This window comes from Patagioenas fasciata, chromosome Z, assembly GCF_037038585.1.
Source record: "Patagioenas fasciata isolate bPatFas1 chromosome Z, bPatFas1.hap1, whole genome shotgun sequence".
In the NCBI taxonomy this organism is placed as follows: Eukaryota; Metazoa; Chordata; class Aves; order Columbiformes; family Columbidae; genus Patagioenas; species Patagioenas fasciata.
In genome coordinates this window covers 13,060,343-13,079,441 of record NC_092560.1, presented here as the reverse complement: position 1 = coordinate 13,079,441, position 19,099 = coordinate 13,060,343, and the positions used below count along the sequence as shown (strand labels likewise).

The window sequence follows — 19,099 nt, the reverse complement described above, 5'->3', positions numbered from 1 at the left end:
CTGATCCATCATCTTGTCACCAATTTCCCTTGCAGTCTCAGAAGACTGCCAATTAAAAAAAAAAAAAAGTAATCACTATGCATCATTCAGAAGTGATTGCAAGCACATGATAAATAGGATCTTTTGCTTTCTCTCTCTTCAGCAGCTGATGTCTTTTGTTTTAATTTGCACATTTTCTGGGGTTGCTGTTGATTCCAATCTAAACTTAGACAGAAAAAATGTACTATAAATATGTAAAGGTTGGATTTGAATTATCATTTATTAAAACTAGTTAAACTTCACGGCCAATTTAGAGAAGTAGCAGGCAAAATTTGAAGTGATATAAGGACCGAACAGTGGGTTATTCCACTTCTTGTTAATTTTCACTGGAATTATTCCTGCTCCAATTTTGTGAATGCAGGCTCAGAACAGAACAAAACTCAAAGCAAAACTGGACTTTTGGAAGCTCTGTCATTGTGCCAACTATATCAGCCTGTAAATTCTGTACTGATACACTCTGTCTTTTTTTTTTTCTTTTGTACAAAAAAAAAAAGAGTGGTTGGGACCACCCTGCAAGAAAGCATTTCTTGAATATTTGCTCATATTTGTTCTTCTCTTTCCACTGGATTTGTACCTCAGGTCTGAAAGACGAGATGTTAGTAACATGAATGTTTGGAGAAAGAAGGTTTTTCTATTCAGCAATGAATTCTTTTTTTCAGAAGCCATCAGATAGCATTAGCAAAAAGCAGGAAATGAAACAACAGTGTGCGGCACATGTGACTGCTCACAACTAAACAGCTCCTGAGCTTCAGAGGAGGAAGCGTTTAAAATAAAACAGAAAGTCAAATATTTGCAAAGAGAATATGAGACAATGGCAATCTGTTCAGTGGTACTTTGCACCCAGAAAACAGACATATATAGGCAAACCCCACTGTTGTGAACTACTTGTTCCATAACACTCTAAGACATGTTCTTCCATTCTGCAGCTTGATCTATCAACAGGGAAGTTTCAGACCCCTTTATTAATGGTAAGTGTTGCTCCTCTATATAACACTTTAGTAACAAGACTCTAAAATGCAATTCAAATGTGGAAAAGTGAGACGAAATTTTGGAGGCTGAATTTTTCACAAACAAAAATGCCATTGTAAAACTGATTTTTCAGAGAGCTGCTTCCATTAATATCCCAGACTGTGTGCAATGACTGGCGATATATGCTTTTAAAACAGATTCTTGTGGGACTGGAGTCCCTAATGCAATTGTGTAATGCTGATGACGTTTGGGCTTTAAAATAAAGCACAACTCATGATTTATTGAGTTGAAATGGAAATTATAGAATTTTTTAATATATTTATATTCTGGTTGAATGGGAGGTTTTAATGTAAGAATTAGCATGCAGTGGGCAGGAATTGAAAACTGAGATCTGAATTCTAGGTATTGGAATGTTTTTGTCTTTTGTCTGATTAACAGGAAATGATCAAGACATTTGTTAAGTCTCTTTCAAACATCTGAGAATCACAACAAGCAGGATTTACATTTAAAGTGAGAGCACATTCAAACATCCACAGATCAAGCAAAGTACAATGACCAAACGGCAGCTTTAGAAAACAATAAATCATCCATTCTCAACTCCTGATAGAGATGTCCATACTGCAAAGATGTGTGTGTTCACAATTAGATACTGGAAATGTTCCACTGTTTTCTCAAGCTCTGCTTAAAAATTTCAAAAGGCAAACAGATACACATGCAAAGAAAGGAAAAATTCCCCCTACTGAGGTCTATGTTTATGGACTTTTTATCTGCTGCTTAGAAACATAATTTAAAACCAGCAACTTAAAATGGGTAAATTTACTGCTCTACTGTTTGGCATGTTTCACAAGAAGCTTTTGGATCACAGTGAATGAACACATGAGATAAATAAACATATTTAAAATTAATCTACGTTAACATTTTTCTCTACTGCAGTTACTTAGCTTTATGAGTTTCAAATCCAAGTTTAGATGAAAGATTTCGAACATTTTAGGAAAACTTATCTTCTCTTGGAGTTTACCTTGCAATCAAATTTTGTAACACCTTCCACTCAATAATCTTCTTACTTAATAATAAATAATACTTTACAATTTATGGTGTCTCTACATGGGAAGACTTTTATAATGAATAAAAGCTATGGAATCAAACCTTCATTTTTAGTGTGTACGCTGAAGTCAATGATACCTATGAGCAGAGATGACACAAAGTCCAAGAAACTAGAGAAGTGCTGAAAACCAGTCATCAGCGTGCAGAAAGTCGTACCCAGGTGTTTAAGCAGACGAGACCATTCACATTTTGCCATGGTGGTACTGGCACAGTCTGCTTTGCCTGTGTACACTTGCCTGTTTGCATCCTTCAACTCTAACACACCAGCCATAATGCGTTCCAGTTTCATCTTAAATGCATGCTACTTGACTTTTCTTTGCTTCATTTTCATATACAACTTCTGTGTTCCTTTTCCTCCCTTCCTCCATTTTTGTCTTCATTGGAGAAGAACAATCACTACCTCATTGATTTTTGTTTGCTTTCTGGCTTCTCTGTGTAGGTAGCCATGATGTGCTTTTATACATAGCATGTTTCCAGCAGCACAGAGTAAGTGGCATGGCCAGCAAAGGGCAGAATAATCTCAGCAGGGTCAAATCCCAAGCCCTGTGTCTTCCTCGCTGTTTTATTAATCAAACACACTACACTGTGGTTGCATTTTGGGTAGGTAATTGCATAGCATTTCTAATGCACTGAAATGAAATGAGGAGAATTTAGCAATTAGCAGTGAAATGAGTGGTGACTCGTCCTTGTCAACTGACAAGCAGTAACCTTTTACTGACCTTGCGAGACAGGACTAGGAAATAAAGTTCCTCTCCCGCTGGTGTTCCTGAGTGTCATATCTTTATTACAGGGACTAGTAGAATGGTTTATAAGAAGATGTGTTCATTTTTGTTTTGTTTTGTTTTTTTTCTTACCTAATTTTCAATAATGGTGTGTGGACACTTAAACTGTTATACTAAGCAAGCTTTAATGTGTATTTAGTTTTTGCCCTGCTGTGGCAGTGAGTAATGAATCTTCTTCATACGTGTGCACTGGATGTGAACTAGTAAGTTGCACTTTGGACTTCAAAACCAGTGAGAGCTGGAAATAACCCAGGCCTGTATCATGAACAATGAATTTCTGGTGGAAATGGCAGCTCTGCTAAAAGTTGTGTGACTCTGCAAAGGCCCACTCCAACTGCTTGAGTCGCACCTGGAACCTAATGTCTTGCTACCCTATTAATCAGAAACAGAGCAGCTCCACTGATTAGTAGAATTGTTCCCTGTTTCCCTTTTATTATAATCAAATCTAGTATGTGTCAATATGTTGCACCATGACATTTTTGCTGTTATTTACAGTGCAGATAGACACTACTATGAATGGTCTTTTAAATAAATATGTGGCATGTGATAGAAGTAATCAACTCAGAACATTATTTGAAAATCTGATACTACGATACATGCTTTAATGACTGCATTAGCATTGTTTGCACCTAACAGAAGACAAAGCCACACGTCACAGTTTGCTATCATTTTTTGTTCATTAAATGATGTCCATATATATGATTAATTTTTCACAGTAAAGAGCACTGTGCCACTACAGCTAATAAAAAATTTTTTAATATTACACTTGATGAAGGTGATGATAGGGTTGAGTGTCTATGGGTGAGAATCAAGAGGAAGGGCAATAAGGTGGACATACTGGTGGTGGTCATACTAGGATGAAGAGGCAGATGAAATTTCTTTCAGGCAGTTGTCTGCTGGAAATACAACACAGTAGAGAGGAAGCAGCCTAGGAGGCTGCATGGAAGACAACTTCCTAACACAGCTGGTTAGTAAGCCTACTAGGGAAGGATCCCCACTGGATTGGTTGTTTGTAAATAGAGAAGGACTTGTGGGCAATGTGTTGGTTGGACGCTGCCTTGGGCATAGTGATCGTGAATGACTGAGTTTTCTATTCTTGGAGAAGTTAGAAGCGTGTTCAGCAGAACTGCCACTTTGGACTTCTGAAGGGCAGACTTTGACCTCTTTAGAAGGTTGGCTGGCAGAGTCCCTTGGAGACAGTTCTGAAGGACAAAGGAGTCCAGGAAGGCTGGTCTCTCTTCAAGAAGATAATCTTAGAGGCACAGGAGCAGGCTGTCCCCATTTTCTGGAGGGTGAGTTGGCAGGGAAGAAGGCCGGCCTGGCTGAATAGAGAGCTGTGGTTAGAACTTAGCCATAAAAAGAGAATTTATAACCTTTGGAAGGAGGGGCAGGCTACTCAAGAGGAACACAAGAATTCTGTGAGGTTATGCAGGGAGAAAATTAGAAGGGCCAAAGCCCAACTAGAGCTCAGTCTGGCTATCTCTGTTATAGGCAAGAACTGTTTCTATAAATATATCAACAACAAAAGCAGGGCTAAGGAGAATCTCCGTCCCCTGATGGATGCGGAAGGAAACATAGTGAGAGAAGATCATGGAAGGGCTGAGGTACTAAATGCCTTCTTTGCCTCAGTCTTAAATAGTCAGAACAGTTGTGCTCAGGGTGCCCGGCCCCTGAGCCAGAAGACAAACCTGAGAAGCAGAATGAAGCTGTAATATTCCAAAGGGAAACGGTTAGTGACCTGCTACACCACTTGGAGACCCACAAATCTATGGGGCCAGGTGGGATAAAACCAAGGATGCTGAGGGAGCTGGCGGAGGTGATCACTAAACCACTTTCCATTATCTGTCAGCAATCCTGGCTAACTGGGGAGGTCCCAGTTGACTGGCAGTAGGCTAATATGATGCCCATCTACAAGAAGGGCTGGAAGGAGAATCCAGGAACCTGTCAGTCTAAACTAGGTGCTGTGGAAGGTCATGGAGCAGATCATCTTGAGAGACACTACACAGCACATACAAGAAAAACAAGTGATCAAGTCCGGGCAACATGGGTTTATGAAAGACAGGTCCTGTTTGACCAGCCTGATTTCCTTCTACAATGAGGTGACCCACCTAATAGATGAAGGAAAATCTCTGGATGTTCTGTATTTAGACTTCAGTAAAGCCAATGACACCATATCCCACAGCGTTCTCCAGGAGAAGCTGGCAGCTCATGGCCTGAATGGGTGGACTCTGCAATGGATAAAGAACTGGCTGGAGGGCTGGGCCTGAAGAGTTGTGGTGAATGGAGCCAAATCCAGTGGGTGGCCGGTGATGATGTTCCCCAGGGTTCAGTATTGGGGTCAGTTCTAAATATTTAATCTCTTTATCAATAATCTGGATGAGGAGGATCGACTGCACTCTTAGTAAGTTTGCAGCTGACACCAAATTGGGTGGAAATGTTGATCTGCTGGAGGGTTGGAAGGCCATACAGAGGTTTCTGGACCAGCAGGACTGATGGACTGAGGCCAATTGTATGAGGTTTAACAAGGCCAAGTACCAAGTCCAGCACTTGAGTCACAACAACCCCAGGCAGTGCTACAGGCTCGGAAAGAGTGGCTGGAAAGCTGCCTGGCAGAGAAGGATGTGGGGGTGTTGATTGATAGGAGGCTGAACATGAGCCATCAATGTGCCCAGGTGGCCAAAAAGGCCCACAGCATCCTGGCTTGTATCAGGAATAGTATGGCCAGCAAAACTAGAGAAGTGATTGTGCCACTGTACTTGGTGCTGGTGGGGCCCCACCTTGAATCCTGTGTTCAGTTTTGGGCCCCTCATCACAAGAAAGACACTGAGGTGCTGGAGAGAGTGCAGAGGAGGTGACAAAGCTGGTGAGGGGTCTGGAGAACAAGTCTCATGAGGAGCTGTTGAGGGAATTGAGGCCTTTCAGCTTGGAGAAAAGGAGGCTAAGGGGAGACCTTATCGCTGCCTGCAACTACCTGAAAGGAAGTTGTAGTATGGAGGGTGTTGGTCTTTTCTCTCAAGGAGCAAGTGACAAGACAAGAGGAAATGGCCTCAAGTTGTGCCAGGATAAGTTTAGATTGGATATAAGGAAAAAATTCTCCACGGTGAGGGTTGTCAGGCATTGGAACAGGCTGCCCAGGGGAGTGGTTGAATCACCGTTCCTGGAGGTGTTTTAAAGGTGGATAGATGAGGTTCTTAGGGACATGGTTTAGTGCAAGAGTTATGGTTGGACTTGATGATCCTGAGGGTGTCTTCCAACTGAAATGATTCTATGATTCTACGATTTTTGAAGATATATTTTAGGATTTTACCCTATTCAGCCTTAATAATTGTTAATAATATTGGTAATATATCACTATTTATGATTTTAAAGCACTGAGTGCTTCCTCTTGGTATGATTTGTCTGATTTGACTTTCAGATGCAGTTTTTAAGTGTATTTTCTAATTGTTTAGCTTTAGAGCTGAAAAAGTTTGTAACAATGAATAATGTATTGAATGAAGTTAACACGCTTTTTAGCTCACTGAATATTTATAGTAAAATCCTGATTCCCTTGAACGTGTTCAGTATTTTAATTTGCCCATGGATTAAGTGTGGGTTCCCAGTGGCGTCTTTTTAAATACTCAGACCCAAGCTATGTTACTTATGACTTATCAGACAGAATAATTTGGCTTTGGGTTCTCCAAACATGCATTCAAATGCTTTTCATTTGTACTGTTTTGTACACAAAATGTAAAACTAGTCCTTTGAGGTTTCAGCACGACATTTTGCTACTTTGGCTTACAGGGTTCCCCTGTTCATGTAGATTAAGACTTTACTTTATTACAGACTGAGCTTCTCAGGAAGGAATATACTGCTCATTACAGACTATGACTAGGGCTAATACCCTAGCTTGATGTAGCTCTGGCACTGGAAGGTAACTACTTTTCTAGCCCGACAAGGACTACGGATCAAGGTGTCCAGATGCCACAGCCCTCAGCCTGATGTATCAAAATAAACCACTGCCATTTTCAGCCTGTCCTACTGGAAGGATTTGGAAGGCAGAGGTGGAGGATGGACCCATACTAGTCCACCTGCCCTCTTCATGGTGGGGACAAAGAGGGATGGCAAAGGTCCAAGACATTCCATGGAGCTTTCTAGGACATGTCAGTCCCTAGTACTGTCTGCCCAGTAGTAGAGGAGTGATCTTCTGTTCTGTCCTTGGAGCAGCTTCTTGCCTTTTGCAGTCATGTTAGGAACAGTGTAACTATAATACTGTAAAATAAATGTGTGGTATCCCATTCTGTTTTCAACTGAAGACCAATCTTTGAGTGATTTCCATAACAATAGGAGTCTCATTAAAGCATGGCAAAAATTCTTTACATTTGCAGTTCCATTGAAGAACTGCATGAACAAACAATTAATATATTATAGTCAGACTTTGAAACAATATAAAAATCAGTTGTGGGAACTAATGCTACAGATATTTTAGATTTTATAGATCCAAAAGATACTATAGATATTTCAAAAGATTAAATCACAGATTGGGTTTTTCTTTAGAATTCTGCACTCTTCATACTTCTCACCTCCTCCTCTTTGTGACAGCCAGAGGTTGGCCAGCTCTCAGAAATGTGACTTGAGTAATATGGGTTGGTCTCTCTTCTCTGCAAAAGCTGGGTAAAACTGGAACTATGACAAATCTTTGACTTACTAGAAGCACCATAAGAAATCTTGTTATCATAATTTTCATGCTAAAAACAACAGCCTTTTATTCTGAAAAGATTTCAAACAAGCTTGATCCTCCATGGAGCTAGTGCAGGAACTTCTACGCTGCAGGTAGCCACAATATCCCATACATTCAGATATATTCAAACACACAGCTAAGGCTCCTCGTGTTGGAGTTATATCAACCATTTTTTAAAATACCAGTGTTTGGTTGTATAGCAAATATTATTAAAAAATAAAAAAGTATTTATCAGATATTTTAAAGTATGAGGCCTCATCAGTTATCACAGAATAGGCAAACGCAGGTTTCCCCAGAAGACTTGCTCTTTCTCAAACTGCCAAAAGATTCATATATATTTCCCAGCTGAAGGAGACCAAGTTTTGTCTTTGACATTATGAGGCACTAAAAAGTTGACTTCCAAATTTGACATCAGTATTTCTAAAATCTTTTCTTCATCTAAGAAGGAGGGAGAAAGGAGAGAAGAGAGCTAAGAGAATGGCATGGGAGAAGCATGGAATCACAAGTACGAAGGATTTCTACACTTGCAGAAACAGAAGCCCTCTGGAGAAGAGAGAGGAGTGACTACTGGGTAAGGTTATGCCAAGGCAGACAAAAGGGTCTTCTGATAACCAGGTAAATAAAGCATCTTCAAATCAATGGAAAGTTACTAGAAAGTTACAATAGGTTGAAGGTGTTATTTGTCCTTACTGAATTTGTAAGCCCAATAGCAACTTAAAAGGCCTCTGGTCTATTTCTAACAGAAAAGAATCTCCACCTGGTTTTATTCATTCCTTCCTCAAGCAATTCTAAATGATAGAACTGAACTGGGTAAAACAGTTTAATTGAGACAAGAGCTGCTTCTTTTCCCTGGAATGCTTGGCACATAGCTTTTACAGAGCCTGAATACACTGCTTCCAGAGACCTGGGAGGAAAAAGAACAAAGAAGAAACACAAAGCTTCCATGAGAGTCTGTTCTTGTGACATTTTTAGTACATGGTTATAGATTCAGGATATTCAACACACTGTTGGATAAAAAACTAACACTTCAGTGGTTATCCAAGCCCTTTAGAGAAGCTCCTTTACTAACAAAATAAAAGGCTGGAAAATTTGGTGCTAAAAGTGACACAGTGTTTTAAAAGTAGCATTTTGTGTTAGCAAAACAGATAGCCAATGTTCCATTTTCAGCCTATTTCATGGTTCTTCTGGGATATTTTAATTTTCCATTTTAAGATATATATTTAGGAGTTACTGCAATAGATCCCAAGACTCTGGTTTTAATGTAGCTTAACAATGTATTGTCATATAGAGTAATTGCATGTAGTGTAAGGGTATTAACTTTTGGAAGGAAAACGTGAATTCTACCAGATAATTTGGTCAGATGCAGAAAGAGCTAACTGGTTTGGATCATAGAGCTACTATAAAATGAATTGCATGTGATAGTGGTGATATTATTATTAACCCCTGTGGTACTGTCAATTAATTGTAACAGGAGTTACATGAAACCAGAACAACCCTCATGTAGGCTGTACACAATGCCTGACAATATAATATGAACACGAGCAGATAAACTTCTTAGTATATTTTACCTTCTTGTATAGTGATGAGATTTTGATATGGAACATTGCACAACAGGCTCATATTAACCAATAGAGAATTTATTCAGGCATGCTTCCAAAACAGTAAGAGATTTTGCTGCTGCCTAAAGAACTAGGGGCAAACAGGACATCATCTAAGAGCTTCCTCACCAGCTTCCCAGTCTGTTCTTCTCAGTTAGACTACAATGGATCTTATCATTGGAAGCTATATGACTGAGAATTATACAATCATTTCAGTTGGAAGACACCCTCAGGATCATCAAGTCCAACCATAATCTAACTCTTCCACTAAACTATATCCCTAAGAACCTTTATCCACCTTTAAAACACCTCCAGGAATGGAGATTCAACCACTTCCTGGGCAGTCTGTTCCAATGCCTGAAAACCCTATCTGTGAAGAATTTTTTCCTTATATCCAATCTAAACCTACCCTGGCACAACTTGAGGCCATTTCCTCTTGTCCTGTCACTTGCTCCTTGAGAGAAAAGACCAACATCATCCAAGCTACAACCTCCTTTCAGGTAGTTGTAGACAGCGATAAGGTCTCCCCCTCAGCCACATTTTCTCCAGGCTGAACAGCCCCAGTTCCCTCAACAGCTCCTCATGAGACTTGTTCTCCAGGCTCCTCGCCAGCTTCGTCACCCTCCTCTGTAGGCTCTCCAGCACCTCAGTGTCTTTCTTGTGATGAGGGGCCCAAAACTGAACACAGGATTCAAGGTGGGGCCTCACCAGTGCTGAGTACAGTGGCATGATCACTTCTCTAGTCCTGCTGACCACACTACTCCTGATACAAGCCCGGATGCTGTTGGCCTTTTTGGCCACCTGGGCACACTGCCGGCTCACATTCAGCTGGCTGTCTATCAACATCCCCAGATCCCTCTCTGCCAGGCAGCTTTCCAGCCACTCTTCCCCAAACGTACCTGGGTTGTTGTGACCCAAGTGCAGGACCTGGTACTTGGCCTCATACAATTGGCCTCAATCCAATAGTCCAGCTGATCCAGAAACCTCTGTATGGCCTTCCAACCCTCCAGCAGATCAACATTTCCACCCAATTTGGTGTCATCTGCAAACTTACTATGGGTGCAATCAATTCTCCTCATCCAGATAATTGATAAAGACATTAAACAGAACTGGCCCCAATACTGAACCCTGGGGAACACCACTCATGACAAGTCGCTCACTGGATTTGGCTCTATTCACCACAAGTCTCTGGGCCCAGCCCTCCAGCCAGTTCTTTATCCATCGCAGAGTCCACCCATCCAGGCCATGAGCTGCCAGCTTCTCCAGGAGAATGCTGTGGGATACGGTGTCAAAGGCTTTACTGAAGTCTAAGTACACAACATCCACAGCCTTTCCCTCATCTACTAGGTTGTTGTTCACTGCATAACAGATTCATTCTGGGATAAAAATGTGAACTCCATTTGTATTGCAACTAACTAGGAAGAATGGAAACAGATATGTGAAAGAACTATATAAACGTGTGACTAATTTCTGGAAGTACCAGATAACTCACCATATTGCACCAGAAGAAGCAGTCTCTCCTTGTGTCCAGCACAGGCCAGCAGAAGCTGCTGCAGAGGAAACAGTTCAGTAGATATAGAATGAGCTGCTCTGAGAGAGCATGTGTCTCTGGGTCTTGTTAAATACAGGCTGAAGTCTGAGTTTCAATCCTAGTAAATGTTGATTTGTTTTCCTTTTTATTTTTCTTTTTTTCTTTTTTTGGTGGAGGGGGGCTGGTGGTGAGGAGAGGTTGTTTCTTTTTTCCGTTGTTTGTACAAATGCAGGAAACGAGTAAATGAGAAAGAAGAGTATTACTGAGCAAAAGTTTCAAGACTGAGGAGAGAGGTCACATTGTAGTTTTGAGAAAATGATTTGGGATACAGGTGGCTGAAGACCTGAAGTCAACAGTTAGGGTGAAGACAGGCACGGATTTCTACATTGTATGTAAGTAATGGTACATACAACACATAACAAACAATCATGACAAAGCCAAAAGAGAAAAACAGAATCAAACCTAAAATAACACCCTTTCAAAAAACAATTGTTTACACAAGATTGTTCTGGGATATGCAGTCCAGTCCTAATTGTCCCCCTACCATCCTCCATAAGGAACAATAACGTTAAAAGACGCCAAACGTCTTCAGGTACCTATAACAGTCACAGTGCTAGCAGTGAGCCATCTCGGTTTCTCTAAATAGACTGCATTACATCTTCTGTGAGAGCCACTGAACCAGGCAACCAGGTGCCAGACAGCAGGATGCCAACTGCCTGCGCTTCCATGGAGTGTGATTTGGGAGGACCAAGCAACTTTGCTAGTAGGAGAGGGGATTGCTTCTGTCACCAGGTGTTTTTCGCACAATCCATTTATTGTTAGTTCTGCTGTCTTCTGGTTCTGTTACTTAGACTAAAAACTTAACTCCAGTTTTCTGTTCCAGAAAGTTCATGAAACTAAGTTGAGGTATTTTTATATGTGTCAAAATAACAAAAAACAACTATGTTCCATAAAGATTTTTAAATTTCTCTTGAATTCAGAATGATTTATTTTGCTTTGTAATGGGAAAATTTGCCCTTTTAAAAGCACTAACAAAATGGCACAGTCACTATTCCTTCAGAAATATTGTTGACTGTGTCTTTAATAATTTATTTTCATCACTGCATCCAATATTATTGAATATAGTAACGCTTATGTAAACACTGAACTTTCATAATAGGTTTAACCTCCCTTACAATCATTTTGGGATTGATCTGAAGTATCTCTGATGAAGAGTACTGCTTTTTCCCTGACAACGTTTTGATTTACATACTGTGTTCATAATACTTAATTACATTAGCATAATTTTGGGGGGTGCCTTTTTAATGGAATACAGTTCTTCTCTGTCCAGATTGTTATGGGCCTTTATACTGCTGTTGTTATTTGCTTGTTTTTCTTTTGAATGCTTTAACATTTTAAAATAATACAAATTTGATAGCATCATGAAAAGATGCTGCCATTACTGATAGCCTGCAAGAAACAGAATATAAATAGCAAAAAATAATGCAGCTGGGATTAAGCTGCAGAAGTATCAGGAGTCTATGCAGTAAAATCTGTCTTCAGGATGTATAACAATATCTGAGTTGTATTCTGTTGAATAGGACCAGCAATTTCAAGAAGTCCAGGCTCTTAATTCAGAAGACCTATTCAGTCTCCAGATTTGTTTTTCCCTGTGTGACCTTATGCACAACAGAGCAACTCAACTTGCAGAAGGAGATTGTCATTTTAGGTTCTTCAGCTTTGTGACTCCCATAGATGGATAATTTCCAGGAATTTGGCATGTTGAGAAACACCGTCATTCAGCGTTGTTGTTCAGCATCAACTACTTCAGACACATCTCAGGTATCTCTAGGCCTCCACAGCTCAGACATTTTATTTTCTTCAGTGTGGAGCTCTTAACCAGGGACATGAACTGGACTAAAAGGATTCCTTTTGCTCCAGGCAGGACTGTTCTTCATTCAATGTCAGTCTCCTGAGCATTCAGCTTTGCTCTGTCCTCTCGCAGCTGGTGTTACCGCTCCTGCTCTCGTACCCGTGACACAAGATTGCTTTGCAACTCTTGAGTAAAACAAGCCATGGCATTGTCCAACACCACCACCTCTATATTAAAGTGGTGTGTCTGAAACAATTTAGGTACTCTAATTTAATTTCCTAGAAAACCTCCTTCTATCTTTTAAAGAAATAACAATTGAGGTAGTCACTGTCTTCTCATTTCACCTGAATTCAGCAGCTCCTACTGGGATTAAGAGGCTAACCATGCCTGAAGATGAGAGTGTAGACTCTTAAGAGTGTTCAGAATACTAGATCAATATTTTTACCTTACAAAAGTGATTTCAAAAGAGTATGAGCTAATAGCTCCAGGTACATCTTCATGGCCAACAGCCATAAACTTTGAAAACCACCCTTTCTGTGCATGAAGGCCTGCAAAGACTGATTTTATCTTATCAGGACACTAGAAATACAGTATTCTCCGCATAAATGGTGGAAAGCCAATATTTCTGCATAAAAATATTCAGTTAACCTGTTCCTCTTAAAATGACAGAAGATTTTTAAGTATAACGGAGGAAACAGAGTGGCCCTGAAAGCCATGGAATAAGAAGCATGCCTGTGAAGAAGCTGTTATGTGACATGAACTTGACTTGTCCCCTGCTGTGGACAACCATGTCTTTATAAACATTTTCATATGACTTCCTGTGCTGGAAGTTTACTGAACAGGTAGAAGACCTCTTTAAAGCTGGCTCAGATGAGACTGTTTCATCTTACACACTTCATATGTTTTCAGCCAGGAGGCTGAGCCCAAGGTTAGACTGAGGAAGAAAAGGTTATACATATGAAGAAGCTCGTCAGAGATTCCTTTGATACTCAGGTCAAGATTCAAGAGAAAAGAATGAAAGCCAGCAACATCTCTCAGGGCAAATCCCATATGTACCATGTTTAGGTCACAAGAAAAGGACCAATCAGGGCAGAGTTATTTAGGGGGCAAAAGTGCCTCTATGGCATTTTATCAGCTTCTTACTTTAATAGGTTTCAAAAGGCCAGTTCAGCTTTTAGAACAAGAGCAGCACAGCACTGAGGCTGCACTAAATTATATCTGTATCCTTACTTGCAGCATCCAGGAATTACCAGAGCATAGAGAGTTACTGGCTATCTTTCTGCAATAATTATTCTAAGATGGAGAACTACTTTCAGAGGAAGTTTCTAAGGGGTATTCCTCCTGGACTACATCTGCTGGGTTAAAGAAGATGCATTGTGGTATTTTAAGTGCAGATTCCTAGTTCAGAAATATGGGAAAATATGCAGAACTGTGGCCCTGCCACGGCTGGATGAACTTGAAGACGTGACAGGCCTGCAATATTGAGCAAAACCAGGCATGCAGAAGAGGTCAGGTTCTTTTTCATCAGGCCTGTAGTTTCAACAGTACTTTTCAAATCTTTATGTGCAACCGAGAATGCAGCCTATTCAGTGGCAAAAGCAAACACATTAATTCACAGTAAAGGTCCCCCATTTTGCTCGAAGAACTAAAAGAATGTCAAATAACACCATTTATGCAGCATCTCAAATAAAATACATTGGCAAGACTTTTAATGGTGCAATGCTGTGACTACCAGAAATGAAGTGTACTTTCCCCTTCATCCATTTTAATCAAATATGTGAAACATTTCTAGACACATACATATGTTCAGGCAGCCAGGGAAAAGTATGTTAGAACTGATCTATTCCAAATTGAATGACACCCATCATAACACACATAAAAAGAAAGAAGATCCTCACCTCACCTGAATTCTCAAAACTTGATTTCCTCTAGGAAATATATCTGAAATCAGTAGCATGGGCTGAACTGTGCAACACTGGACATAAGAGTGAAGAACTCTAGAGGATTAGGGAGAGAGAAAGAGAACCATACTGATTAAATAGGAAACCTGTCCTTCTATCCGGAGCATGCCTGGACTCAGTAAGAGGACTGTCCTCCTGTGCTGCTGAAGCAGGGCTGGAAGAAGCCCTTTGACATCAGTGTGGTTATGCCCAGAACCGTCCAGCTCTGTTTCACAGACACAGGCAGAACCTCACCCTTGCAGCACAGAGGGTATTCACACACAGACTAAATCCACATACCTTCATCTACAGAACTATATTGTACTGGGGAAGGAAGGGATGGACTAAGCACTAGGAGTGACGCTGAATCACAAAGACCCAGGCAGTTAATTGAAAAGTGGTCTAATCAAAAAGGTTTTTGCGAGGAGGAAGAAGACATCTTTATCTGTCCTCTAGAATTCTGTGCAAAAGGAAAATGCAACCAAGAGTAAGGTGACAGTATATATTTCCTCCTGAAAGTCTTTTGATAGGGTCTTATACACAGCTCTGAGTAAAACATAGGGACTCAAGCTGTTAAAATTCTACTAATGATCAAACATATGGTTCATCTAATAATTTGTTTACATCATGAGAAAAGGCTGGTAGTTAAACTGCTGAGTTTGCACACTAAGAATTACATTAAATTTGTTTGCTGATGGATTAAGTAAGGAGTGTGCTTGTGAAAGGACAGTGGCAAGAGAAACCATGTGACAGAACATAAACCTCTGAGGGATGATAGGGGTAATTAACTAATCCATGTGGCTAATAAAAATAATAAAACCTTATCCCTTAAACACTGAACTTCAGGTTTGTCTGCTCCTTCACAGAAAGGATGTAGTAGAAAGTAGGAAGTTCTGGCGTGAGGAGGCAGATGTGCTCAGAGACACAGAAAAAAAATATAGAAGAGAAACAGGATACAAAACTGACCTTTGGAGAAATTGAACTAGAAAGGAAGTGTAAGTTGTTCAAAACAATAAAATGGCATGGAAAAAGAAAAGGGAGGATTTGTTTCACTTCCTCATTCAATAAATCGTGTTGAATGCAGCCAGACAGTACTGTCTGTATTTAAAAATAATCAATTGCTTATTCCCAGTGACAGCCAATTATCTGATGGTACTCATTGCACAGGGCACTTCCACAGTCAAGAAGTTAGCAGGTCACTGAAGAACTGAACATCATAAGAAAAAGTAGAGAGAAAATATTAAGGACTAAACCAGCCACCATCAAGTACAGAAATGCTGCTTGTTGCATAGGAGATTTAAAACTTCCTAGCTGCTGAGCAGAGGAATCTTCAATGTACTTTTATCATTACCAAGGGAAACTCTTAAAACTTTTTCTGCAACAACTGATAATTTGCAGAAATTGTATACTGAATTATTTGGATCTTTGATGTAATACAATTTCATATAAGTAGGATTTGTAAAAATCCCCGTTTCTGTTATTTCAATGTAACTGAAGAGAATAAAGGTCTTTTGGTATAGTGTCCTAACGTGTTAATATTTTCCATTGTGACACTATTCCCTGAACATGTTCCAGCTTAGACACATCCATGGCATTTCACAAGTGGTCAATCCAAAAATGCTGACATTTTCAGCAATAAGAATAATAATATATATATATATATATTTTTTTTTTTTTTTTCTGATCCCTGTGCTTAATAACATTTTATACTTTGAAATTTCATCCAAAGAGAGATTCAAGATGAGAAAACATCTTCAGGTTTCATAAAGGTCCAGGCAAAACTGAAGATCTCTGCATCTGCTGTCTCAAAATTCCAAAAGTGAGATGAATGAAAACCTTCTACTTTTTCCTTCCTAAAGGCAGTCTTTCAAGGAGGGATAGTCCTCCACTTATTTTAAAGAGCAGGTATGACCAGGGTGATAGGTATGCATAAGCTCCCCAAATCTGAGCCAAATAGTTGTTCTGGATACATGTTTCATGCCTTTTCAGAAGTCTGCTGTTTATCTACTTTATTCATGAATTTTACTGGAGTCACGAGCTAGCACTGTCTGCTTACTAATTTGTATAAGCAGATCAAACTTCAGCAAAAATTTTATCTGTCTAGTCATTGTGGTTGCATTATCTTGCAGGAATGAAATGATCTTCTGAATTACGTTTATATTACACTGATGATATAGTAGGAAGTTAAATTGCAATATATGAATGGTTAATTGCTCATTTTTGCTTTTAGACTTGTTGGGAAATGTATATAGCAAGATAACAATTTAATTTTTATCTCTGAATGCTATGTTATTTATTGTAATTAGAAAGAGTTTCATGGGAAATTAGAGATTGAATATCTCTAACAAGCTTTTTAAATTTTATATTTTAAGAAATACATTATGTTTGCATACTTAGACATTAAGTATGTCTCATTTGGAAAATAATACATGCATAGTCCAAAAAGAAACACAATTGTATCTTCAGGTGAGCTTCACTTGTTGCTTAAAATGCTTCAAAATAAAATTATTTTAGAAAGTTTCTGTGAAAGTCTGGTGTTCTATCCCATTGCAGAAACAACATCGACAAAAATGTTTTCTTTGGAACAAAAAAATAAAGAACAGAGACAAACTGGGATATTGCTCAATATATAAAAGGTCTCTTAAACCAAAGCAAGCCAGACAAGCATATCCTACCCCAGTAACTTCTCACAGGCTTCTGTGTATCTATGTGGGTGAAGGATTTGGTTCAACGTGTAAATAACAATGGATGCCACCTACTGTGCAGCTTATCTACACATGTATTGGGAGAAGTAGCATCAATTAAGTAGCATCTCAATACTGTTGAGTCCAGCAATGAGTTTTTAATGTATATAATTTTACAGGACACAAGCCATTACAAGAAAATATGTTAATGACATGAAGAAAACCTAAACCCGAGTTTTTATTAACATTCATAGTGAAATTGTCCAGCAACACCACATATTTTGCAAGTACTGGGTCTTACTGAAATCATACTTGAAAAACATTCTCACTGCATAACTTCAATTTTTTCTATCAAAAGTGATTTTGCACTCTATTCACTCCTAACTCAGTTCAAAAGTTCTATAATATATATTCACTGAATGTAGGACTCGATTAATATTATCATAAATTCACTTTTGATTTCTTACATATTCATGCAAACAGAGGCTAAACCAAATAAAACTTTAACATACATAATACTGAAATTAAAAGGCCCTAATCAATAAACTCAGCATATTATATAGTGAGCAAGAGCATCACCGGAAATGAGAAGCCAGACATACTCACATGAACTTAGACATCCTTTAAGTTATTCCAGAGCACCAATAGTCATTTGCATTAATGTGAATCAGATGTATATGACTAACAGGTAAATGTTTAAAAAAAGAATGAAAGGTGCAGCAAAAAATAGTGCAAAAGAAAATATTTGTAAAAAACTCAAGATAAACTTCAATGAATTCACCTGGAATTTCTAAGGGGTCAAAGTATAAAATTAATATAAAGATTTCTTTTTCTTTTTCTTTTTTTTTCTTACAGAAAAAGGAAAAAACAAAACAAAACAAACAAACAAAGCACCCACATGTATCTTCCCCACAATGTATTGAGATCAATGTCTGATGTCCAAGACTGGAATGAATGTGTTAACCTGTGTGATGCAACACGGACACCGTTGTCTCCCTCAGAAGTGACGGCTACCTGGCACCTTGGCCGTGAAGCAGATTACAGATCACTTGATACATCTGTGACTCAAATGTTGTGATTTATTTCTGTGAGCATATATAATTTTGATTGACAAAATTTAGCCCTTAAGAAATGATCCTTTCCCTTTCCAGTGGTGAGTGTCTTCTGGTGCCACTGGGAAAATATTTTTGAGCTCTTCCTGTTTCAGACAGGAGAAGATTTCAAAGTACCCCATATTCCATGTACTAAACAGTCATACCATAACCAGCACAAGACCACCTTCAACAGGAATTTGAACTATTTTCAAAGGGTGTTATTTGTGTGCATGTGAGTGCAGAAGACAGTGAATTCAAAAGATAAAGACAACAGGAAAAAGGGCAAGGTGGCAGGAGAAAAAGACCACTGAAACATAAATTTGGCCATTGACATCTGTGGGTCAACATGTTGCTGAGTTATTTGAGAGCTTAAATTCCATCTATGGAAAAAAAAAAAAGTTTTATAATCCTTAGCCCTTGTGTATCACAGAACTAAGATGGATCTGATGCTTAGAATTATTTTTATTTACAGACTGGGGCACTAAAGGTATTTCAGTACTTTCAACTGTTTCATTTAGACAGATATATTGTAGTGAACAGTTGTTAAAGTACTTGTAATACTAAATAAATTCAGTGTCGAATTTAGTTAATCTATCAATAAGCAACATTTTACTGAAATTTAGGAACTAATAAATTTAAAACTGTGATAACAGTTACACAAAAAAATACAAAAAAATACAAAAAAATACAAAAAAATACAAAAAAATTGTGGCAATGTTAAGAAAACATGACTTAGAAAATAAAACTATTACAGGACCATTTTCCTTACTGCTTTTGTCTAATTCTTGA

The 19,099-nt window shown here is 38.9% G+C and overlaps 1 long non-coding RNA gene across 2 annotated transcripts; it reads left to right on the top strand.

Moving 5' to 3' along the window:
* The first annotated feature begins 899 nt into the window (after positions 1-899).
* Positions 900-18,210, top strand: LOC136115310 (uncharacterized). Of its 2 annotated transcripts, none has more exons than XR_011736619.1 (3): positions 900-1,007; positions 8,055-8,226; positions 18,072-18,210. It is a non-coding gene; the product is annotated as an uncharacterized lncRNA (long non-coding RNA). The 2 variants fall into 2 exon arrangements; XR_011736620.1 differs by having other exon boundaries at positions 901-1,007; positions 8,058-8,226.
* The last annotated feature ends 889 nt before the right edge of the window (positions 18,211-19,099 follow it).